This window comes from Corvus cornix, chromosome 5 (genome assembly GCF_000738735.6).
Source record: "Corvus cornix cornix isolate S_Up_H32 chromosome 5, ASM73873v5, whole genome shotgun sequence".
NCBI classification, from domain to species: Eukaryota; Metazoa; Chordata; class Aves; order Passeriformes; family Corvidae; genus Corvus; species Corvus cornix.
The window spans coordinates 4,755,443-4,776,752 of record NC_046335.1 but is presented as its reverse complement, the minus strand read 5'-3'; the positions used below and the strand labels follow the sequence as shown (position 1 = coordinate 4,776,752).

The following is a 21,310-nucleotide window of genomic DNA, read 5'->3' as shown; positions in this document are numbered from 1 at the left end:
CCAAGCTTGAAACCCCGTGACCTCCATCTCAAACCCTTTCCTAGAACAGAAAGCCTGCAGGTCTGCTGCCCCAACACCGCCCTCAACCTTGAAAAACATCCCCCCCTCCCGCCGTGTCTGACCTCTGCATCGCATTACCCCAAATTAACACTGCAGTCTGGATGGCCTGAACACATGGTAATGACGTAACTCAAAGAGAGACTGACCCTCGATCATCCACAATCTTATGACTGTCCACAGGGGCAGGAAATTAAATGGCTTTTGGATAGCAAATATTTGCAGCATTTTCCAGCACAAGACCTGTAACACTGAAGTGAAAGCCTGAAGAAGCTGCAAATTGGATTTGGATACCTGAAAATTCTAGATTCACTCCACTACTGCCGGAGTTGTCACAGGAAGAGAAAGCGCCCTGAAATAATTGCCTGGCCAGGCAAAAACTTTCAAAACCCCATTAATGCAGATTTTTAGAGCTGGCAAGAGCTACCCATCCCCATCGACTGCAACATGAGCCGTGAGAGCAGGCGGAGAGGAGAAAAAGCATCTTCTAGGCAATCACAGGCATTTTTTTCCCAGCTGAGTGCCTAGTGAGAAGAGCAACCCATGCATCAACAGGAGCACTTGACGCATGCCAGTGCTTTCTAAATTCACTTTCAGTAGATTTACCAACACGTTCTGTGGAAAAGGAATTCATGCTATGCAAATCCAGCCTCAGACTGCTCCCTGCCTAATCTAGCTTTAGATTCAAATGCTTATTACCATGGCGTCTAATCGGGTCATGTGTAATAGACAGGTTTAGTTTGGGCTCCCAGGATTTCAGCTGTCTTCTTACTAAGGCACTGAATGGAGAAAGAAAAAAAGAAACAAAGAGGAAAAAAAACCCCGAACACTGCGAAGAATTCAGGTTGTGGTGGAAACCAGGCCTGGAAAGAAGCATTGACACCTACGAGTAAAAGCCAGGCTGATATGCAAACATTTGGCAGCTCACCAAGAACACACAATGTCAAGTCCTGTTTGCACCCCATCAAATCCCTGCAGGGAAGTTGGTGGCTGGTCTTTCAGGGTCTCTCCCCTCCCCCGGAGACAAGGTGATGAAAGGATCTCACACCCACGTAGGACCCATCTACCAGCAGCACCAAGCCCAGCTGGTCACACCATAACCTCCAGATTACCTTATAGATGCTCTGAGCATCCACACCAGGACCTCCAGAGCCTGGGTAACATGGGCCAACCAGGAGCTGTTGCTGGTTTAGGGAGGAAGGGGGTACATTACTGCATTAGGGTCTGCAGCAGGACACAGGGACCATGGGAATGTCATTCCCAGAGGCAACCACCTCCCTGTTTGCTGGCACTAGCCACACAGCTCTGGCCAAGGTAACCTCTGTCCTAATCTGCACCAGGCAACATGATTCATTCAGCTTCTGAATTTGTGAAGTACATTTGTTCTGCTCAAACCAATGCTGGTACCTCCAGGACACAACCCAGATGCCACCCTCTTACCTCCAACATGCAGCTGCAGCTCAGCCCACTGGGCACCAGAAATAACCCAGGGGCAGGGACACAGGACCCCCCACTCAGGATTCTCCTCTCCATCTGCTGCTCACCTGCCCAACTGTGCTTTCCTGCAACAGAGCATGGTGAGGTTTCCAACACCACTGTCCAGCTCCCACCTTCAGGATGCTGAATCCCAGCAGCTTGGCCTCCCTGCTTCCACAATGCCAAATGGCACATGGACTCTCAGACAGCTCCAGCAAAAGGTCAGGACATCCAAATGTTGCTACCAGCTTCTGAAGACCCTACAAGGTAGTGCTGACCCTGTTATGCTACCAAAACTACATTTGGTGGGGTGAGCAGCACTAGGAATACCAACAGGAACAAAAAGATTTCCTTCTGTGAATCTCAGCAACATAAGCCACTTTTATAGTGAGGCTGCAGGATGAACTTACATTTATTAAACATCAGAGAATTCACCAAGGCAAACATCCCCCCGGCAACACCTACATGTCTGTGCAGAGACCCGCAGCGTGGGCTCTCTGGTGTCTCATAATGTGGCAAATCCAACTAAAGCACTCTTTATGGCTTGGATGTTCATAACATTTATGTGTATTCCCTGGTGTCTAGTGCAGGCTGAGGTTTCATTGCATCCCTTAATAAAAAACCTCCGCAACACCCTTCTAACTTGATGCCTGTTTTGACAAAAATTGCAGCAGCTCCACAGATTTGAGATGAAAAACCAATCTGAAAGAAAGGACAAAACCAGGCAATGGACTTAATGAATTGTCAGTGACGGGAGGAGGAGCAGACAGACAGAAAGAGTTTGAAGCTTCCTTTCATTAGGAAACTAAACTAAAATCATGGGTTAACTTTCATCAATGTACGTTATTACTGAGCAGAGTGAGGCAGCTGATATTCTGCCACTCAGGCACATGTGCTCTATGCTTCATCATTTACTGAATTAATAATCAAGTGCTTTGAAAGGAGAAGGAAAAAAACCCCAGAGAAACCGGATGCTCACTGCAGCTCAGAGTGTTCTCATCAGCCTGTTCAAAGACCAAGCCAGATTTACCAGCGCCTGCATCGCTGCCCGGCTGTGCTGGTGCCTGGCCAGGCTCTCCCTCCAGCACCTTCCCAGCTCACAGCTGCACCTGGAGCTGGTCTGGGGGACTTTTCTCCTTGCTCCTGTAGCCAAAACAACCAGCAGGGGTGGTTAAACCAGATGGAAAGACCCCTGTTTTCATGCAGCCCAGCCTGCGGCACAGAAGAAAGAAACTTTGCCAGACTCCCTGCCTGAGGATATGGATGGAGAAGCTTATGGAGAAGCCCTTCCCAGCACCAAAGGAGCCATGCAAATAGTATTTACCAGGTCACAGGTACTAAATACCCCAGCAAAGTCATGCTCACTTATGAGCCAAAAAGGAAGAACTCACGTTCCTGTATTTGCAGCCACTACCACTTCTACAGCAGCCTCCAGGACAGGGTTGCTCCCAGTGATCACTGAGAGGAAGTCCTGGTGAAGAGATCCATGGCAGGCTAACTCATGGATAATTCACACACAAGTGAAAAAGTATTTCCAAGCCTCAGAAGCTGCATTGCTGGAGCTGTGGATAACACATAGGCAGAGAACATGGTATGCTTACGATAAGCCAGGATGACAACCCAGTGGAAATGTAAAAATAATTTAATGAATAAGTATATTTAGATTTATAATCCCACAGCAGCTTTATTTATAGGGATGCCAATCACTTTTACACAGATATAAAATTGGCTGGCAGAATGCCTTAGACTATATCCAGAAACCCATCTGTAACAAATCTAAGCCGTGATATCTCCGCATACGTTTGGCCAAACAATAACGCTGATGCCAGTCATCTTCACTTGAAATGTGCAGATGGGTTGAGGGGGGCTCGCCAAGCCTTCCCCACAGCAAAAGACAGATTAATTCCCCTATCACCTACTGTAAACTGGTTGGGAAAAGGACCAGATGAAGGAAAACCAGTCACCATCTGGGCTGTGTGGATTCCAACACCAATGCAATGTTGGCTGGAGAGCACAGCATCCAGCTGGCTACAGGTGAACCTCTTTCAGAACCTTTCATCACTGAAACAGGGAGCTATAAGCAAGGAAAAAAAAACTCCAGAGAGCTCTGGAGCACCTTTAAAAGGTGGGGGCATTGAACCAGGGCTCTTGTGTATGTTTTTCTTGATTCATCGCTCAAGACATGAAGCTGGAGAGAGAAAGATGCAGGAGAAATTAACTGAAAGTCATCACTTGGCTCGATCTCAATGAGATGAGGATTTCTAGTGATCCTCGCCCAGGATCTCACAACTTTATCTAAGCCTGCAGATGCCCAGGGGAGAGGTTGCTTTGGATTTCCACAGGGCTGGTGACCACCTGGAAAACTGAAAACTCACAACTAATTCCCAAGAAACAAAGAAAAACCTGCTCTTCATCCCAGTGGGACTTCTGGGGACTGGTTGTCTCAGAAATGGGGCAATACAGGGATGGCTCCATGTCAAATACAGACTGTGGGTAACTGCAATTCATCCATAAAGCTTTCAGTATATTGGTAAATGGCAAGGTGGAAAAGGTTACTCTGGAATATTACTTTGAATAGCTCTGGGAACAAACCCAGCATTCATTTTCAACACTTATTTAGCAAATGATTTGAATAAACTGAGGAAGGCTCGTGCACACATACTGACAGCATTATTTGGTAGATTTGTGCCTCTGCTCCTGAGATAATTTATGGCAAAACAACTCCCAGCAAAGACGATCACTTTCCAGACCGATGAGTGTATTCAACTACCCTTGGGGACAAGGTAACCTCTCGAGATTCCTTCCAGCACAATTTTAGTACCATTTTACACCACAAACTGTTTTCACGCTGGCATTTGCTCTGATTTATCCCTGGCAATAAGTATGTCTAAAGGAGTAATTGATGGAAAGGAAAAACAGACACCCAACAGCAGTTTTCTCGCTCAAGGACAAAGCGAAGTGAAACAACCAAGCACAGAGCTATGGCATTCTCGATCCAAATGTTTTCCAAAACATTTCCAAATGTTTCTCAAAGCTTCCAGATGAAGCTTTCATAACGAGGCTGCAACCCCTCCAAAGCCTCGGGCATTGAGCGTGGCATCATGGTGTGTTGCAGCAGAGACGCCAAGGAGATGGCTGGTGGTGACTTTGCCAATGACACACCTGCCAAAACACACCCAAGAGCCCTGCACAGAAAACACAGTGTTCCAAAGAAAAACTGCCTCTGCTTCCTCCACAGGGCATATTCCAATGTGACAGAGCTCAGTTTCTACGTGGGCTTTCAGGAAGAGTCAGTCCCTCTGTACTGAGCACTGGTGAGGCCACACCTCAAGTGCTGTGTCCAGTTCTGGGCCCCTCACAACAAGGACACTGAGGTGCTGGAGCATGTCCAGAGAAGGGAAGGGAGCTGGAGAAGGGTCTGGAGAACAAGTCTGATGAGGAGTGGCTGAGGGAGCTGGAGAGGCTCAGCCTGCAGTAAAGGAGGCTCAGGGGAGACCTTCTCACTCTACAACTCCCTGACAGGATGGTGCAGCCAGGTGGGGGTCAGGCTCTGCTCCCAGGGAACAAGGGACAGGACAAAAGGACATGGCCTCAAGCTGCTCCAGGGGAGGTTCAGGTTGGACATCAGGAAGAATTTCTTCACTGAAGGGGTTGTTAAGCATTGGGACAGACTGCCCAGGGCAGTGGTGGAGTCACTGTTCCTGGAGGTGTTCAAGAAATAACTGGGTGTGGCACTCAGTGCTGTGGTTTAGTTGACAAGGTGGTGTTTGATCAAAAATTGGACTCAATGATCTTTGAGGTCTTTTCCAGCTTTAATGATTCTATAAATACATGTGTCCTCACCTTCGCAGCAGGCTTTTGAGTTTATTCCAAGCAGCTTAGGAAGATCCTTCCCTGCTTCTCTTTTGGAATTACAAAAAATAATAATAAAGTAATTCAGTAAAATAATGAAAAAAAAGTTTTAAAGCTACTTATGGAATGGTAAGGAGAGAAAACTATACATTTTCTACACTTAAGCTAAAAATGCTGTAGTTCTGTCCACACACCATCAAACGTGGATGTTTATGGTTATTACACAGAGAAAACTGAGACGGTTGTGGGAGATGCTGGGCTGAGCAGCTCACCACAAGCACAGCAGCCAAAGGATGAGCACTGAGGTCTCAGCAGTGCTCAGCTGCAGGAACTGACCGCTCTGGGGAGGGGGGACTGGCACACAGATGGTCCCCATCCTCAGCCTCCTCACCCCACTGCTGACACGGCTTCCATCCGTGCCGACGGCCTCACTGGAAACAGCAGCGCCTGTAAAGCAGGGTCTGAGTCCTTCAAAGTCCAAAGCTCATCTCCACCTCTTTCAACATGCTCCTGGACACAATCAAAGCCCCTCCTATCAACTCTACATGGGCTTTGGATTAGACCTTTTGTAGAGTAGGAAAAAAAAGAGCCTTTCTTAAGCATGATAAAGTCTAGACACTACAATATATTTTCCAGCTGATGCAGCAAACCTAAAAAGCCCTCCCTTGATCTCGGACTGTCACGATCAAAGCCATTATCCCATTCGGAGCCCTTCTGAAACTTTAGCTTCCAAATGTGCAAGTTATTTTTAAAATCTAAACCAGGCCAAGCCTCTTGTTTGGAGTTTTATGAGGAAAACGGGGTGTGCTCCTCCCAAACCTTCCCCCACCATGTCTGGAAGTGGCTGGTGGGCACATGGTGGAGGACAAGAGCAGGGAGGGAGCCCCATGTCTGGGGATACCTCAGTGGCACCCAGTGGCCATGATCTGCTTGCATGGGGGGACACAACTGAAGCCCCCAAGGTAGCTATGGTGTGGGGAATATTCCTCATCCTTTACTGAGACAGAGTTTTTGGAGAGCAAACATAATTTGCATCCCCCCCATGCTCAGGATTTGTGCCTGCCTTTGGCACCCCCTGTCACAGAGCATGTCACTCTGGAGACAAAGAAAAGGCAACAGCTTGAGATACTTCCATTTTCTATAGAAATTAAATAAAGCTAAGCACTATGAATTTCCTTTACCAGGTAGTAGGATGGTCAAGTGCACAAATAACATCCAGCTCTGCACCAAGGGACAACCAGCAAAATAAGGGACTCGAAATCATCCTCCAGTCTCTTGGAGCAGTGTTTCAGCTGGCTGAAAGGAAAGAAGAAATACACAGCCCTGCAAAAGAATAGGAAAGCCAAAGGGGCATCACCTCTACCTTAAGTGGGATGCTCAAGGAGCAGTGGTGAAGACCAGCCAGCTCATCCCAGAGCAGCTGGTGTTGTGTGATGAACACCAAAGCTCCTGGCATGCCATGGCCTCTGCAGGACAGGGAACCTGTGGTCAGTCCCAGTCTCCAAAGCTCACAGTATCCACACTGAAAAAAACCAAAGGATGTATGGTCTGGAATGATAAGGAGCTTGGGGAGAACTGGAAGGGCTTTTTGAAAGCAGGTGGCCACCAAGCTTCCCCTCCCATGTCCTAGGGTGGACTTTTAATGGGGATATTCTTCAGAGAGAGATGGGGACAGGGGGTGACTCACTGGAGAAAGAAGAGAGCAACACAGAGCATTCACATGCTCCAAAGCTATTTAAAAGCCAAACAAGGCTCCCTAGTGAACACTTAATTTAAGTAAGCGACTTCTAAAGCACCAGGCAAATGAGCCACGTCATCTCCTTTTCCTCCCAGCATCCATCTCCACCACTCTGTCATCTCCCTTCCCCTCCGTGCTTTCACCCTCCTCAACTCCCAGCGGCTCCGCTCCTCCTCCCCACCTCTCCCTCTGCCCAAACCAAGCAGAGCTGTGAAAGGCTGAGTGAAGCAGGCAGGCACACACCAGGAGGATGGGGAATAGACACCTGCCACCCCCTCCAGCATCCCTCACTGTGGCTGCAGGGACTGTGCCAGGCAGGAGCAATGGCTGTGCTGCACATCACACATTCCCAGTGCTTCAGGAGGTGTTGTCTGAACCGCCACCAGCTTTCCAGCTGGGTAAACATCAAGGAAAAAATCAGGTTGACAAGCTTTCTTAAGAGTATTTCCATCAAATCAGACTTTTCCCACCTCCACACACACCGGAGCAGAAAGAGAGAAGGCCACCAGCAACGCAGTGCTGGTTGTGACAGTCACCACATCAGTCCCAGAGGGGACAGAGGATTTGCCAGCATCTCTCCAAATTGTTACTCTGGAGCTGGGACAGGATGTGGGGATCATGCCCAGCTTCTGCTCTGCCACAGCAGAGTCCAACACATGCTCCATCACCGTTGCTCATCTTTACTCTTCCCAACACAGACAGAAGATGGACTTCAACCTCAGCCTTCACACAAGCAGATTTCCCTAGGTCTGCTGAAGCCACCAAAGCCCTGCAGATCCCTTTGGTCCCACCCTGTCCTCGTCCACACCCCTTCCCTCTCATGAGCTTCTTCCAGGGAAGGAGAGCAAAGCCCAGCTGCGCATCCATATCCCTGAGAAGGGCTAACACAAAGCTACCAACCTCAAAAATTTATGGTCCCTCTCACACAGGAAAGCAGAGAAACTGATGGCAAAGGCTGCTTCTGGATTTAGAAGGGTCTAAACCCATCAGGGAAGCAGCGTGCACCCCGAACCCTCGCTCCAAGGGTTTGCACATTGGACATGATAAATGAGGCAGCAAAAGCAGCTGACAAGCCAGCACCTCAGAACTGAACCCTACCACCCCAGCTCAGGAAGAGAGAGAGAAGCCAAGGTGAAAAAAGCAGCCCCACACTGCCATCAGAGCAGGGCCACTCATCTGCTCTCGGTGACAAACACTGAAGGGAAAACATCACGCGATTCACTCAGGCAGCAGGCACGAACCAGGGCTGGGTTCAGCACCTCACTGCTCTCCCTGCAATGCTTCCCAGCAATCCCACCCTCCTCTGCAGTGGCTTCCTGTGTCTTTCTCATCTCCTGTGTTAGAGATGGGAAATGTGTACATTAACAGTCCCCCTTCCCAAACCAAACGTGCAAATACAGCCTGAGAAACAGCTAATTCCCAATCCTGCCAAACTTACAGTGGTAACTTGTTTCCAGACAGAGCTGTGATTTTTATAAGGGATACCACTGGGTTAAGGAGTCAAAGCCATAACTGTACGAGTGAAAGCAAAAGCCTTTCATTCCTGTAAGGCCATTTTTTCCCCCTGCTCCTGAAATGACAGGGAGCAACACAGCTCTTGCCAGTTTAGCGGGGTGAAGGCTTGGCTGCAAGCAGCCTCATTAAACTGGCTGGGTCGTTCGTCGCCAATCCAAACACTCAGTCCTCTGATCACCGCATGACGGGCTGGGAACCACAGGCAACTCACAACTAAACCCGTGACAATCAGGAAAAATCCGTACAGCCCTCCCCCAAGCAGAATCCACCAACACCATCCCCACCCTCCCCGCTTCCATTTATTTATTTATTTACTTACTTACACAAGCCGCATGACAGATAACTTGGAGGAAATCAGAGGCTCTAATGATTAAGTGACACTTAGGCAGCCCTCTGGAAGATAAATACGCCCTTTGGTAACCCTGCAACAGAAACAGAAGGTACAAACAGACAGTAACTAATTATTCTGATTAAATCCTGGAAGACCTGAAATACTCGACTGCAGCAGAACAAAGCCAGCATACGCAGGGGCTGCTCATAAAAAAAATAAGTCACACCCTTTTTTGGAAAGAATTCACCCAAATAAACCTAAGTGCTTCTGTGTTGTTTTTGTTTGTGTTTCTTAAGGTCTGGGCAGCTGATAGGAAATCTCTGCCATACCCTGGAGGGATCCCGTCGCCTTCAGCTAAAATTAAACTTCAAGGGAAGCGGGCGAAGGCGGCGTCTCCAACCCACCACAAACTCGAGGAGCAGCGCGTGGGGGTTTTTCCTCCCTTCCGATCGAAACCAAACGCAGAGGGGTTTTGGATTAAAAGAAATTAAGGAAAGAAATAAATAAGGTGTTCTCCTAAGGAGAAACGCGGGGACAGCAGGTCTACCCCGCTGCTAGGCTGGGAGGGATCTGAGCCAGGAATGAGATGTGGGCAGGTGGGGATGCAGCTGAGTCACAGGGACTGGGCAGGATGCAACATCCAAGATGCTCAGTGTAGCAGTGAGAGGGACTTGCAAAGCCCACCAGCAGCTCATCCACCATTGTGGATGCAGAGTAAGGCACCTGGCTTTATTGTGGCCCAAGACACCAGTGCCAGAAGCCTCTGTGACAGCCCATGTTGCAGACCAAGACAAGGGGATGTGCTCAGCAGACATTCCCGTACTCTCCTTGCCTTGGAGGAAAACCGTAATTTCCCTCCACGCCTTCCCTCTGCCCTCCCCCTGCCACACTAAATGGCAGCAGAGCTCAGGGGAATATTTAATCTCAAACCTCAGTAATCAATCAGTTCACCCTCACGCATGAGAAAGAGTCACAGCGGTAAGCACCAAATCCCATTTCCATCCAGCAATCCGACGGTTTAATTACGTACATAACATTTCCCTTTTAACATAAATCCTGAAGACATCCAGGCAGCCCCCAGGTTGTGGGTGGGGAACAGTGACGGGGAAGAACATGGGGAAGGGGTGGAAGAAAGGGAGGAGAAACCATTATGGCAATTATTTAAAATGACAACTTTATTTGGCTGCTCCACTTTGTTGTTGGCATAGCCATGCTTTGACCTTGCATTTGCTGTCCCAGAGGATGGGCAACAAGCCCAACATCCAGCCTTGCCACCAGAAGCTGCATCTGTTTCATTCCAACACACCAGCAAACATGTGGAAAAAAGGGCATGGAAAATGCAAGATGGGCACACCTGGAAAGGCCGTGATACAAATAACAGCAACAGAGCCTCTGCACTGGTGATGCCAGACTTACTCCAAAGCCTGCTCACTTCAAAGGGAGCCTTCCTAGCTGGGTCTGAGCAGGTTTGGGATCACTCCCTGCCAACACCTGTTATTTCCAAGTGCAAGAATGGCTGGACCAGCAGGACCATCACACAGCTGCCACTGCAACAGGTAGGCAGCTGTGAGCTACATCCCTCCTTCGCCCAACCAGACCAGTCCCGAGGGGCACAGCTCACGAACGACCGTGTTGAAATACATACATATTGTTTTTAAATATAAACACATGCGCAGACTTTTCTAATATATAGGAACAAAAGAGGGGACACCCCGCTGAAATCCCATGTGCAGCTCCACTGCTCCCACAGCAACGAAGGAAATGAGAAGCAGAGACCAGGCACGCACCCGCTCGCCATGGCGTGTTCTGGCTCTGGGAATGTTTCTGGATTCTCCAGCTTGAGCTCTGACCGCCAAGAGATACAAAATGGTTTCAGAGCCTCTCTGGAGGAGAAGTGGAGGGGTCCCTGGGGGCTCAGCCAGGCAGGTGGAACAGGATGGAGAGGTGGGCTCCAGGTGCTCGTGGGGACGGCTGACCCAGTCCATGCCCCACCAGGTCAGAGGCCTTCAAAGCACCCATTGTGCACAAGAAGAGGCCAGGAACAACCCCAAACACCCAGTGCACAGCAGAAAGCAAGGCCCCCTCATCCATCCATGACCACAGTTGCAGCCTCACCAGACCACAGTGCTCGGACAAAGCAAGGGAAAGAAGCTCAGGACTGTGGGGGGTTGGGGTTACCTTTGACTTCTCTATTGTTGCAGGGCTGTGTTTCTGAACCCTCTTTTTCCAGGCAGATCCAGTGGCAGGCTTTGTAAAAACATGTGCATTGCTTCCAAAGGGCTCATAAAAGCAGCTTTTGGAAGGGGAGGTGGCACAAAGCAACAGGAGTTTTTCAATTCCTCTTGAGAGGAAGCATCACTCAGAAACCTGAAAGAAAAACCTACCTGTAACCCAGATTTCCGCACTGTGGTTTCCTTCAAAGGCCAGTGCTCCCACCCCTCCCTTTTTTTTGGCTTCTCTTTCCCCATGATCTGTAACATCAGGAAATGCTTGGAACAACGGACTAAGCCCTCAAACTCCACACACAGGGAAACGATTGCTCTTACACCCTCCCTGAACTCTTCAGCCCACAACAGGAGGCACACAATTAACAGGGATCAGGCACCATCAGATGCTTGCAGCGTGTTCCCAGAGGATCCAGCTGTATCCTCATCCTCTCCCAAAGAGCAGAACTTCACAGTGCAATTCAGGACAGAGATACTCTGTGCAGTATCTAGAGCAAATTAAACCTCCCAGGCACAGCAGCAAGCATGGATTTATTGATTCATGGAAAATGTCCTTATAAATTACTTCATTCAGATCAACGGGACAAGACAAAACGAGGACTCTCCTCAGCAGTGAGAGGTTGCACTGCTATCGTTCCAGTCCCACTTTCCAGAAGAAATCACTTTTTCAGAGCAGACATTTCTTACAGGGCTTTGGGGGGCTGGCAGAGGGCAACACAGAGGCCAGTGCAGATCTGTGTCACATCTCACCTGGTCCCTACCTCTCTGCCCCACAGCAGGCAGAGCCAACAGATGATTTTTAAAAGCAAATAGGAAAAAACACTGCTTGACATCAGTTTCACATGTACAGAAACTCCATCCACACCTGCTTGCTGGCTTACATAGGGCTGCAGCTGCCAGGTGGGATGGGAGACAGAGGCTGCTGCCCCCAGCAGCATCCCAAACCCTGCCCCAGCCACCTCTCCAGGGTGTCCTCGCTGTGGAACAGGGAAGTGGGACTGCTTCTCTTGTGAGATGTGGCACAGATCCTCTTCTGCATTGTCCTCCTCCAGCTTCTAGAGAAGCTACACGAGAAGTGTTTGCTCTGAAAGGGATTTCTCCTGGAGTATGGGGCTCCCAAACACTACCGCTTTTTAATCTTATCTGCTTCTCTTGCTACTGATGGCTTAATGTGCTTTCATTAAGCTCAAACTCCCTTCAGGGCTACCTGTGGTCTGCAGGCAGGATGCTGAGCCAAGGCTAAGGCCACTTTCTGCAAGTGTTTGTTCCAGTGGCTAAATGCAGCTCAAATATAAATAAATATCCAGATGTTCCTGTGCCTTGTTCAGGATAGCATGCACCTGGCTTTGGCTTCCAGGCATGGGCTGTTTGGCGGGCTGAAGAGCTGCTGGATGCCACTTTACAGCTTCTTGATGAAAAGGCAAGAGGACCATTCCCATTCCCCAGCACACAACATTTCCCCAGCTTTTATGCAGCACTTCCCTGCACACTCATCAGTCAAACCAGGGTCAGGCACTGCCCTTCCACCATGGGTTCAGCAGCTCCCAAACTGCCTCATTTCCTAATCACAGCTGAAAAGGCTATTCCACAGCTCCAAATCACTGCCTGTGCTCCCCCTCTTCAGATCACCTCCTAGCTCTGAAAATCAGCACCAGCCCGAGGCCCACTTTAAAACAACTCCAAGACGCTGAGTCACGGGTACCCACCGAGGGCTTCTAGGAATGCCTCCGCCTCCTGTGAACTCCCCCGCTGGAAACATTAAAACTACACTTATCTCAGCAGATTAATAATGAGTACAGCATCTCTGGCAGCAGTCTGAGGCAGGGACTCCCAGCAGCAATGAGTTCAAGTTACCAAGGCACACAGGCACACACAGCTGTGTTTGTGGTCCCCGCTGATCAGGTCACCTCCGCCCTGCCACGCTGCCTCACCCCTTCCCTGAAACACACCCCATTTCCCTCGGCACTGATCTGTATTTCGATAAACAAACGTGTCTCCTCACATCTTTTCACTGAACCCACCACTGAGGGGCTGCCATTCCCACATGCACTGGCTTTGCAGAATAAAATGCTAATGGCTTTCCCACTCTCCGGTGTGATGTGGTCCCTTGCCTCCTCCCAGCCCCAGGGCACAGCTCCTGGCTCTCCAGAATCCTCCTGGCTTAGGGACCAAGCAAGGGCAGGGAGGTGGAAACTGACCCCACAGTGGAGTGCTGCTCTGCTCCAGAGACACCAGGAAAGGACAAACTGCCCTGCCCCTGGAGAGCAATTCTCTGCTTCCCTGAACTAACAAACTCAGGCACTGCCATAGAAGATGAGGAGCTGATCTTTCAAGTGTCATGCTTTTCCCCTATTTTATCTGAAATTTGGGGCAGGCACCAATTTCTTCTCTCTGGTGACCTGTAATAGAACCTGAGTGAACAGCATGAAGTTGTGTCAGGGGAGGTTTAGGCTGAATATTAGGAAAAGGCTCTTCCCCCAGAGGGTGGTCAGGCACTGGAAAAGGCTCCCCAGGGCAGTGGTGACAGCACCAGCCTGAGAGAGCTCAAGGTATATTTGGACAACTCTCTCAGGCACAGGGTGTGATTCTTGGGGTGTCCTGGGCAGGGCTGGAGTTGGACTCAAAGATCGTTGAGGGTCTCTTCCAGCTCAGGACATTTTATGCTTCTATGGTAATTTACCTCCCCTCTCCATCTGTAAGCCAAATCAGGGATAAAGCAGGTCAGTGGCTCATTATTTTAGGAACCATGATGAGACTTTTTTTTTTTTTTTTAATTAAAGGGAAACTCATTCACTTAAACATTTCAATTGGCTTAATTATCCCAATCCAGGAGTTTGCTGGTGCGTTTTTTGCTTTGTTTGTTTTTAAATAACAGAAGTAATCATCTCGGGGAGGGCAAACGCCCATTTCTCACCGAAGTCATCCAGGCTTTTCTCAGCATCCTGGGACAGAGGAGCAGGAGAGTGTGAAGGGCTGGCACACCACACCACCAGCACAGAGGTGGATAAGAGGGTTAAATCCAGCTGCTCAGAGATAAGCTGGTTACACACAGAAGGACAGCAAATGGGGGAATATAGATTTGCCAACCTCCGGCAAATATCTGCACGAGGCACTTGCATGGCTGACACCGGGTATTTAACTCAGAAGTTGCTAATATTAGAGACCCTGAAGCCACATTTCACTAAAGCTCTCCTTATGAACTGCTTTCTTGGCTCCTCTGAAGCCTGCAACAGTGAGGGCTGAAAAGTTAAAATGACTCTTGGCTTTGAGGCCAGCACGGCAGGGAAGATGCAGCAGCACATTTTACCTTTTCTGGTCTTTCAAGGACCCTTGTGAGGCCAAACACAGAAGAGTCTGAGATGCTGCCACACAAGACAAACCTCAGGAGAAAAAGCAACCAAAGGCCCACCCAGCAGCTCTGGCAGAGCACCCACACAGACATAACAGGGTGCAAACAGGTATCCCCCAACACACAGCCTCCTGATCTTAGTCCCAGGCACATAATTCCCACATGGTACCTTTGGACTAACGCATTAAATTTCACCACTGGCATTTAATTTCCCTTTTGCCTTCCAAGACTAAAACTTCTTCCAACTGCTGCTCAAGCTTTTTATTTTCCTTTGCATCCAGAAATACTGAACTGCTGCTTCTGGGAATTATGCAAAGATGGAGAGGGACCTTTTCGCTGCCCTGAAGCCACCAGCCATGCCCAGGTAGGTGCAGCTCAGCCACTAAACTTCAGAACCTGTCAGACAGAGCTTATGGCTATGCTGGGATTCCTCATGCTTCCAAAACCTGCATCACACAAAAATCCAGAGCTGCAGACCTCCACACAGCTGCCCATCGAGCATCCCACACCTTGGCCCTGGTCCAGATACAGATATGCAGGAGAGAGCAACGCAAGTCTCAGCCGTGGGATGTCCCAATCCCACTCTTCTCCCAGCTCCATGCAGAGACAGCCAGCTGCATCCCACATTAGTGTGTTTTCCATAATCAAAAAGGGAGTTAGCCTCCATAACCACAACTCAAAGGGTATATTTAGCTCAACTGGAAGACAAAGGAGATCATGTCCACCGCAGATTAAATTAGCTGGGCCTGCTTACGCCAGGAGCGCCCGTCTGCCATCCACCGCAGCTCCCACGGATTTATTCCTAGCTCCACACTTTAGTGGTCCCCCACGGAGGAACAGACATGCTCCATAAAAGCTCTGAAATGCAAAGAGGTGGAAGAGTGGGTCCAACAGGTTCCCAAAGCCTTGGGCAGGACACAGTCTCTCGCAAGGGTCTGTGTCACCTGTCTAGACCCTGGAGCCATGGTACAGGATGAGGTGCAGGAACTCATATGGGGCTGCACCTCCTTCAGCCCACAGTGAGGAAGAGGATGGCAGGGGACAATGGGGGACCCTCTGAAATCACCCTGAAGCCCAGCTCCAGTGTGTCCCCTGCACCCCAGCACAGTACAGGAGGAGAGCGAGGACATTTCCCTCATGGTCTTCAGGACCTTTCCTTCAGATCTTCCCCCCAGGAAGAGGCTCATTTCTCCTGCCTAATTTCCATGGGTATAATTTCATCCCCCACCTCCTTCGCTGCAGTCTCACGCAACTCAAAGACACAGACAAAGACGTGGTTATTTTTACGTTTTCCTCCCAAGAGATGGTATCTCCACGGCGCACAGCTGCCATGCCACATCAGATCACTGCACCGAACTGCCTCAGCCCCACGACAGCAGGATGAAGTCCAGGGGACACCCTGCCACCAGGTATTTTTCTGTCTCACTGGCATCAAAACTCCACAGCTTTTCAGTAAAGAGCATCCCAAAAAAACAAAACAGCACCAGCCCGGAAGCTTGTTCCAGCCCCTCTCTTCATAACTCCCTCCCAAGCACCAAAACCATCTTCCAGTCATCCAGCTTTAGATTTTTCTGAGGCTTTTGCAGTTGTCATGGACCCCTGGAAGGCACTTGCCTCATCTGGATCCAGGTCTTCACGGATTCAGGATTCCAAAGTTGACCCAAATTTCCCCAGCACAGGAAGTGACTGGGTTTCACCATGCCATGATGTCGAGGTCCACAAGACCTTAACCTCCTTGATATGGCACATGGGCTTCAGCACAACATGGAATGTCCTTAGACCTACATCTCTTATTGGGCACTTTTACACGGGGAGAAGAAAAAAAGCAGCACTTCCACGAATAACCCACGAGCTTTTGGAATTTAAAGAGCGGGGAGATAGAGAACAAAATGCAGGGAAAAGCTGGTTTGTGCACCCCTAGGAGAGGACCAAGCGGGGCACAAGGGTGGTCTGCTGCATATTGCAGCACATCTGCAGCACCCTGCAAGTTCACCCAGTGTTTTCCTTTCCCCTTTGCCCTGAGACCAGTCTCACCATCATTTGTCCATAACAGCGAGGCTAGGCATCAGGGAAGAAGGTATCACCTGTGCACAGCTTATCTGTAGCTACTTTACAAATACAAGTGATCATAATGAATGTTCGCACCCTAAAAGAAATCCTAGCGCCCTTCCCCCTCCTACACCTCCCAAAGCAGAGCACAAATCCAGCTGCTCTGCAACCTTATCTTGATGCAGAAACAGTCTGGGACAGAGATAGAAGGGTTCCCCGGAGGCACAGCTTATTAAAGGCATCTTTCCTTAGTCAGTTCTCTTCACAAACACCACACTGAAGTGCCGTTCCCGGACTGGTTTTCATCACAGCAGCAGCAAACACCCCCAGTCTGGCGACGTCGTGTGTCCCCCTGGAAAGCACCAAGGGTTTTTCCAGGCTAAAAAGCAACCTAAGACCAGACAGATACACCCAGGCCAAGGCACTCTGGGGGACCTGCAGCTGAGAGTAACAAGGAGCTCCCAGGGATGTCACAGGAATGGGGGCCAGCACAGTAATGAAGTCCACGGGATGTTCCCTCTTTATCCAGCAGCTTTTCCTGCGACGCCACGCCTGCTACCGCAGCGGGACTGCACACTTGCAGTCAGAAACTCCTAATCCCAGGTTTCAAGAACCGGAGCTACAAAACAACCACACAAAGAGGCAGCAGCTCACACGCATCCCGGGAACCTCCCCGCAGCCAACGCCTCTCTGTTTATCCAACACGCGATCTTCACTCGTTCAGCTATTTTCATCCCACCCTGCTATTAATGGATGCAGGAGGCAGTTGGGTGAGGCGTTCGACAAAAATCTCATTTAGAGATCAAGACAAGCTTAATTGGTTTCTAGCCAGACCTGCACAAAGATGGGTTACTCCACAAATACAGTTGCTAATCTGCCCATTATACTCCCTAAGCTCCCACCCACAAAGAAAAAGAAAATAAAGCAAAGATGCACAAAGGAATGCAGGATTTTGAGCGTGTTACTTCCAGCGAGGAACACATCTCGAGTGGTGAATTCTGCAAGAACAAGGGCTTGGCTTTTCTTTGAAGGAAAAGGATAACCAAGCAGTAAACAAAATAACAAAAAGACCTAACACAGATTAAATCTGCATTTTCCACAGGCAATCCCCAGCCATTTTGGGTTGAAGAGCATTTCCAGCAGCTATTGTTTCTGTGGGCAGGCAGAAGCAGGGGAAAAGCTTACAAGGCCAAGGAGATGTCATGTCACAAGTGACAGAGTAGAAAGGATGGGGAACCTCGTGATTAAAAAGCACAGGACTGAAACCCTGGAGAGCTGAATTCACTTCCGAACTTGGCTGTAAAAAAAAAAAAAAAAAAAAAAAAAAAAAAATTAAATTCGCGAATTTCCTGTGTGATCACATCCTAGATGATTTATTCAAAACCTGGTGTTGAAAAGCCAAGGGAGGGGGAAGGAAGCAGGAGGAGGAAGGGGAAGACACGGTCTTGTGAGCTTTTAATAAGCTTGGGGTTAGACCAGCACTGGCAAGCTGTGAACACGTATCTGTGCTGGGCACTGCATGACATGGAACTGGTGCTGGAAAAGCACCAAGCATCCCATGAGCTCTCAGCTAAGTGATTGCTCTGCCCTGCTGCTCTGCCCAGGTGTGTGCCATGGGCTCACAGCACCACAGCCCCAACAGCAGCTTCTGTAACGCAGGACTCCCAACAGAAACACAGCCATGTGCAAAATGGAAAGGTTAGGGATGGTTTCCCCTCCTGGAGCTACACGAGAATTTAGAAACAAGAGCATAAAGCTGTCCCCCGAAAGCAGCCTGTTACCAATGAGACACAGCCCAGTTCCAGCGCTGCAGAGCGGCTGCAGCGGCGGCACAGGTAGAGGCAGGCAATGAAAGGGTCGTTTGGTCACAACCTTCTCCCCTTGTGCAGCAGCCCGGGACTCCCAGCTCCAGCGGAGAAGGCCTGTTTATTTTCCTGAAAGCCAGCCAGTTCTGCTAGGCGGGAAGTGCTGCACCCAAGGGAGAGCTGAGCTGCAGATCCTCCAGCAGGACAGAGCCAAAAACAAGGCCAGCGCCAGAAAGGACAGCAGTCCTGTGCTTGGGACCTTTACAGCAACATCCCTTGAGCTCCAGAGCACCTTTGCGGGGCCTTTTGCAGCAGGCGAGTTTGGAATGGCCCAGAGTGACACAGAGGTGTCTTTCCAAGACCTTCAGCCACAACTGGTGCTTACAGATCCAAGGCTTGGTGCAAACAGCGGCCCGGTCTCTGGCCTTGGACAAGAGCTTCCAGGCATGAAGATACAGGGCTGGTGCTGTCCCGAAACGGTGCTGTGGGAAACCCAGGGTGAAGAGATTCAAACTTTTCCTTTCAGCAGCAAGACAAGGTGTAATTAACAGCACTGAGTCCATCCCAGGGGCTGGATAAGGACATTCCCTTGACATATCTGACAAGGTGACTGTTGGATGTGTTTTCTTTGGCTTTTTTCCCCCCTGGAAAAATGAGCACCCATTTTTCACTGGTCTTTTTGCTCCCAACTCCAAGTTGCCTGGAGTCAGTTTCCCAGAGTAAGGGATACAATTCAGAACACACTGTAACAGCCCATTACCACAGCTGGAGCTTGGGTCTTGCCATCCCCAGGGATGGATCCCTCCTTAATTGTCCAACACCCCATGGCATACTGGGAATGCCAGACCCCAAAGACACAGTCTCGCCCTGATTTTCACCAAAACGAAAAACATAGTCCAAACCACAAGGCAAAGGTAAAAGAAAAACATGAGGCAACGGAGCTACAGCTGTGAGACACATCATCACCACTGTCTCACGTGTCTCTCATCTAGTTCAGTCTCATCCCCAGAGCAAAACCAACAAAGCTTCCTGTGATGCAACTAAAAGCAATCCTTTGGAAATCAATTCAGAGAATTTTGAGGCTGAAGTCCCTCTATACTCTCTTGTTCTCAGGATGAAAGCTGTCACGCTATAGAATGGCTTGAAAAGCCTGGATGTAAGATAAGTCCTGGTGTGCCAACTAAGGAAATGGCACAATTTCGTGACTAGGTAACCCAAATCACAGCCTGTCACACATCACTGCGCTTTGAACACAACTATGACCACCACTGCATCAATTAAGAACTGACAAATTTTGCTGAACCCGATAAGTGGAAAAGCAGCACGTAATACAGAAGTAAATAGGGAAAAAACGATGAGCATAAAGGCACAATTCCAGCCCCAGCCCCAAAAGCAGACCGACTATAGGGATTACAATATTTAGCATGCTCCAAAAATTTTCCTCAACATCTTTTTGCTCCCTGTGATGGGCAGGGATTTCTCATGGCTCCGGAGCCACCAGTTATTTCACATGCAATTTGCCAGCAGCACTCTCCATGGAAAAACACATGGAGCTCATAAATGGATCTGAGTGGTCCCCAAAAAGCTTCCAGTCTCCTTTGCAGGGTGTCTCCAAAATGCTGGGACAAGGAGATAGCACAATGAGGTCTGAAAACCAATCTCCCAGACCCAGAGAGCTTTGGTAAGCAAATGGCTTGCAAAAAGTTTCTGTCAGAACACCCATTTGAAGCGCTGGCATTGTAAACAAGGTTGCTCCAGAGGCACCTGGGATTAGCACTGTTCAAACAGTCCTTGGCGTGACTTACCGGAGCGCCCAGGAACAGATTTGCAAGTTCAGCTTTTCTCCTGCCTGACGCTTGCCCGGCACCACGGAACAACACCCGAGCTCCCACGGCCTTAACCCTGCTGTCTCCTACACGGAGGCTGAGACACAGGGATGGGCATGGCAGGAGCCCTGCGCTCGACTGTAGGACTTGATGGAAGAAGAAAACCCAAGGAGGCATCACCGTGGGGCTGCTTTTTTCCGTGTTGCTGGATGGGATCCAGCACCAGGCTGTCCATGAGCAAGCTGGGTGAGTGTCCCTCTGCAGAGGCACAGCAGCTGAAAGCGATGCATGGGATATGCAAGGAAAAAGGTGCCAGGCCATACAAGGCAGCTGAGAAACACCAGGCACCCAAAAGGCTTACCCTGATATCAAGGGACAGAGCAGCCTCTCTTCCCCGCACTGGGCACACAAGCCAAGACACTCCTCATGCCTCGGGGGCAGAGGGAAGGAAACCTCAGTCAATGAAGCGTCCTTTGCATGCAATTCCTGTGGAAGCGAGGCACGGCAAAGGTATCCACCTTCCCTGACACATCTCCCCCATCCTCAACTCTGGCGAGATGCTGCTGTGGTTTCCAGGAACAGCAGCATGAAACAACAGGAACATGAAGGATGACTGGAGTCACGGGAGGGAAAGCTTTACACAAACAGATTTACAGTCACTTCCATCCACACAAGCATCCTTGAAGGAAACAGCTGCACCAGACCGTGGCTGACGCAGACTCCCCAGGATGGGACATGAGTTCACAGCTCCTCTAAGCACCATTCATTAAGTTGATGCTGAGGCCAAGCAAAGAACAAGCACTCAGAAAAAAAAAAAAACAAAACACCACACCTCATGGCTAGGTAAAAGTCAGGTGGATGTGCAGCTCCAGAGAGCTGCCTCAGAAAGGTCTGGACAAAAGAAACACTCAGGAGCAGCAGCAGGGCAGACCTACCATGGACTGAACTCTATGTCACACAACCATCTGAGCAAGAAAACGTCCCCCTGCACAGCCTCCATGGCCATGCCACAGCAAACAATTCATCTTGCTTGTCTGGGGTGGGGAAAATGGTCTCTGGACTGTTTCTCAGTCCTCCTCCTCTTCCC

At 49.5% G+C, this 21,310-nt stretch overlaps 1 protein-coding gene across 1 annotated transcript in view; it reads right to left on the bottom strand.

Moving 5' to 3' along the window:
• Positions 1 to 21,310, bottom strand: part of DAAM1 (dishevelled associated activator of morphogenesis 1) — a 90,311-nt gene that overhangs the window by 62,982 nt on the left and 6,019 nt on the right. The window contains 1 exon segment of the mRNA XM_039552523.1: positions 8,958 to 9,060. The gene's annotated coding sequence lies outside the window, so the exon portion shown is untranslated.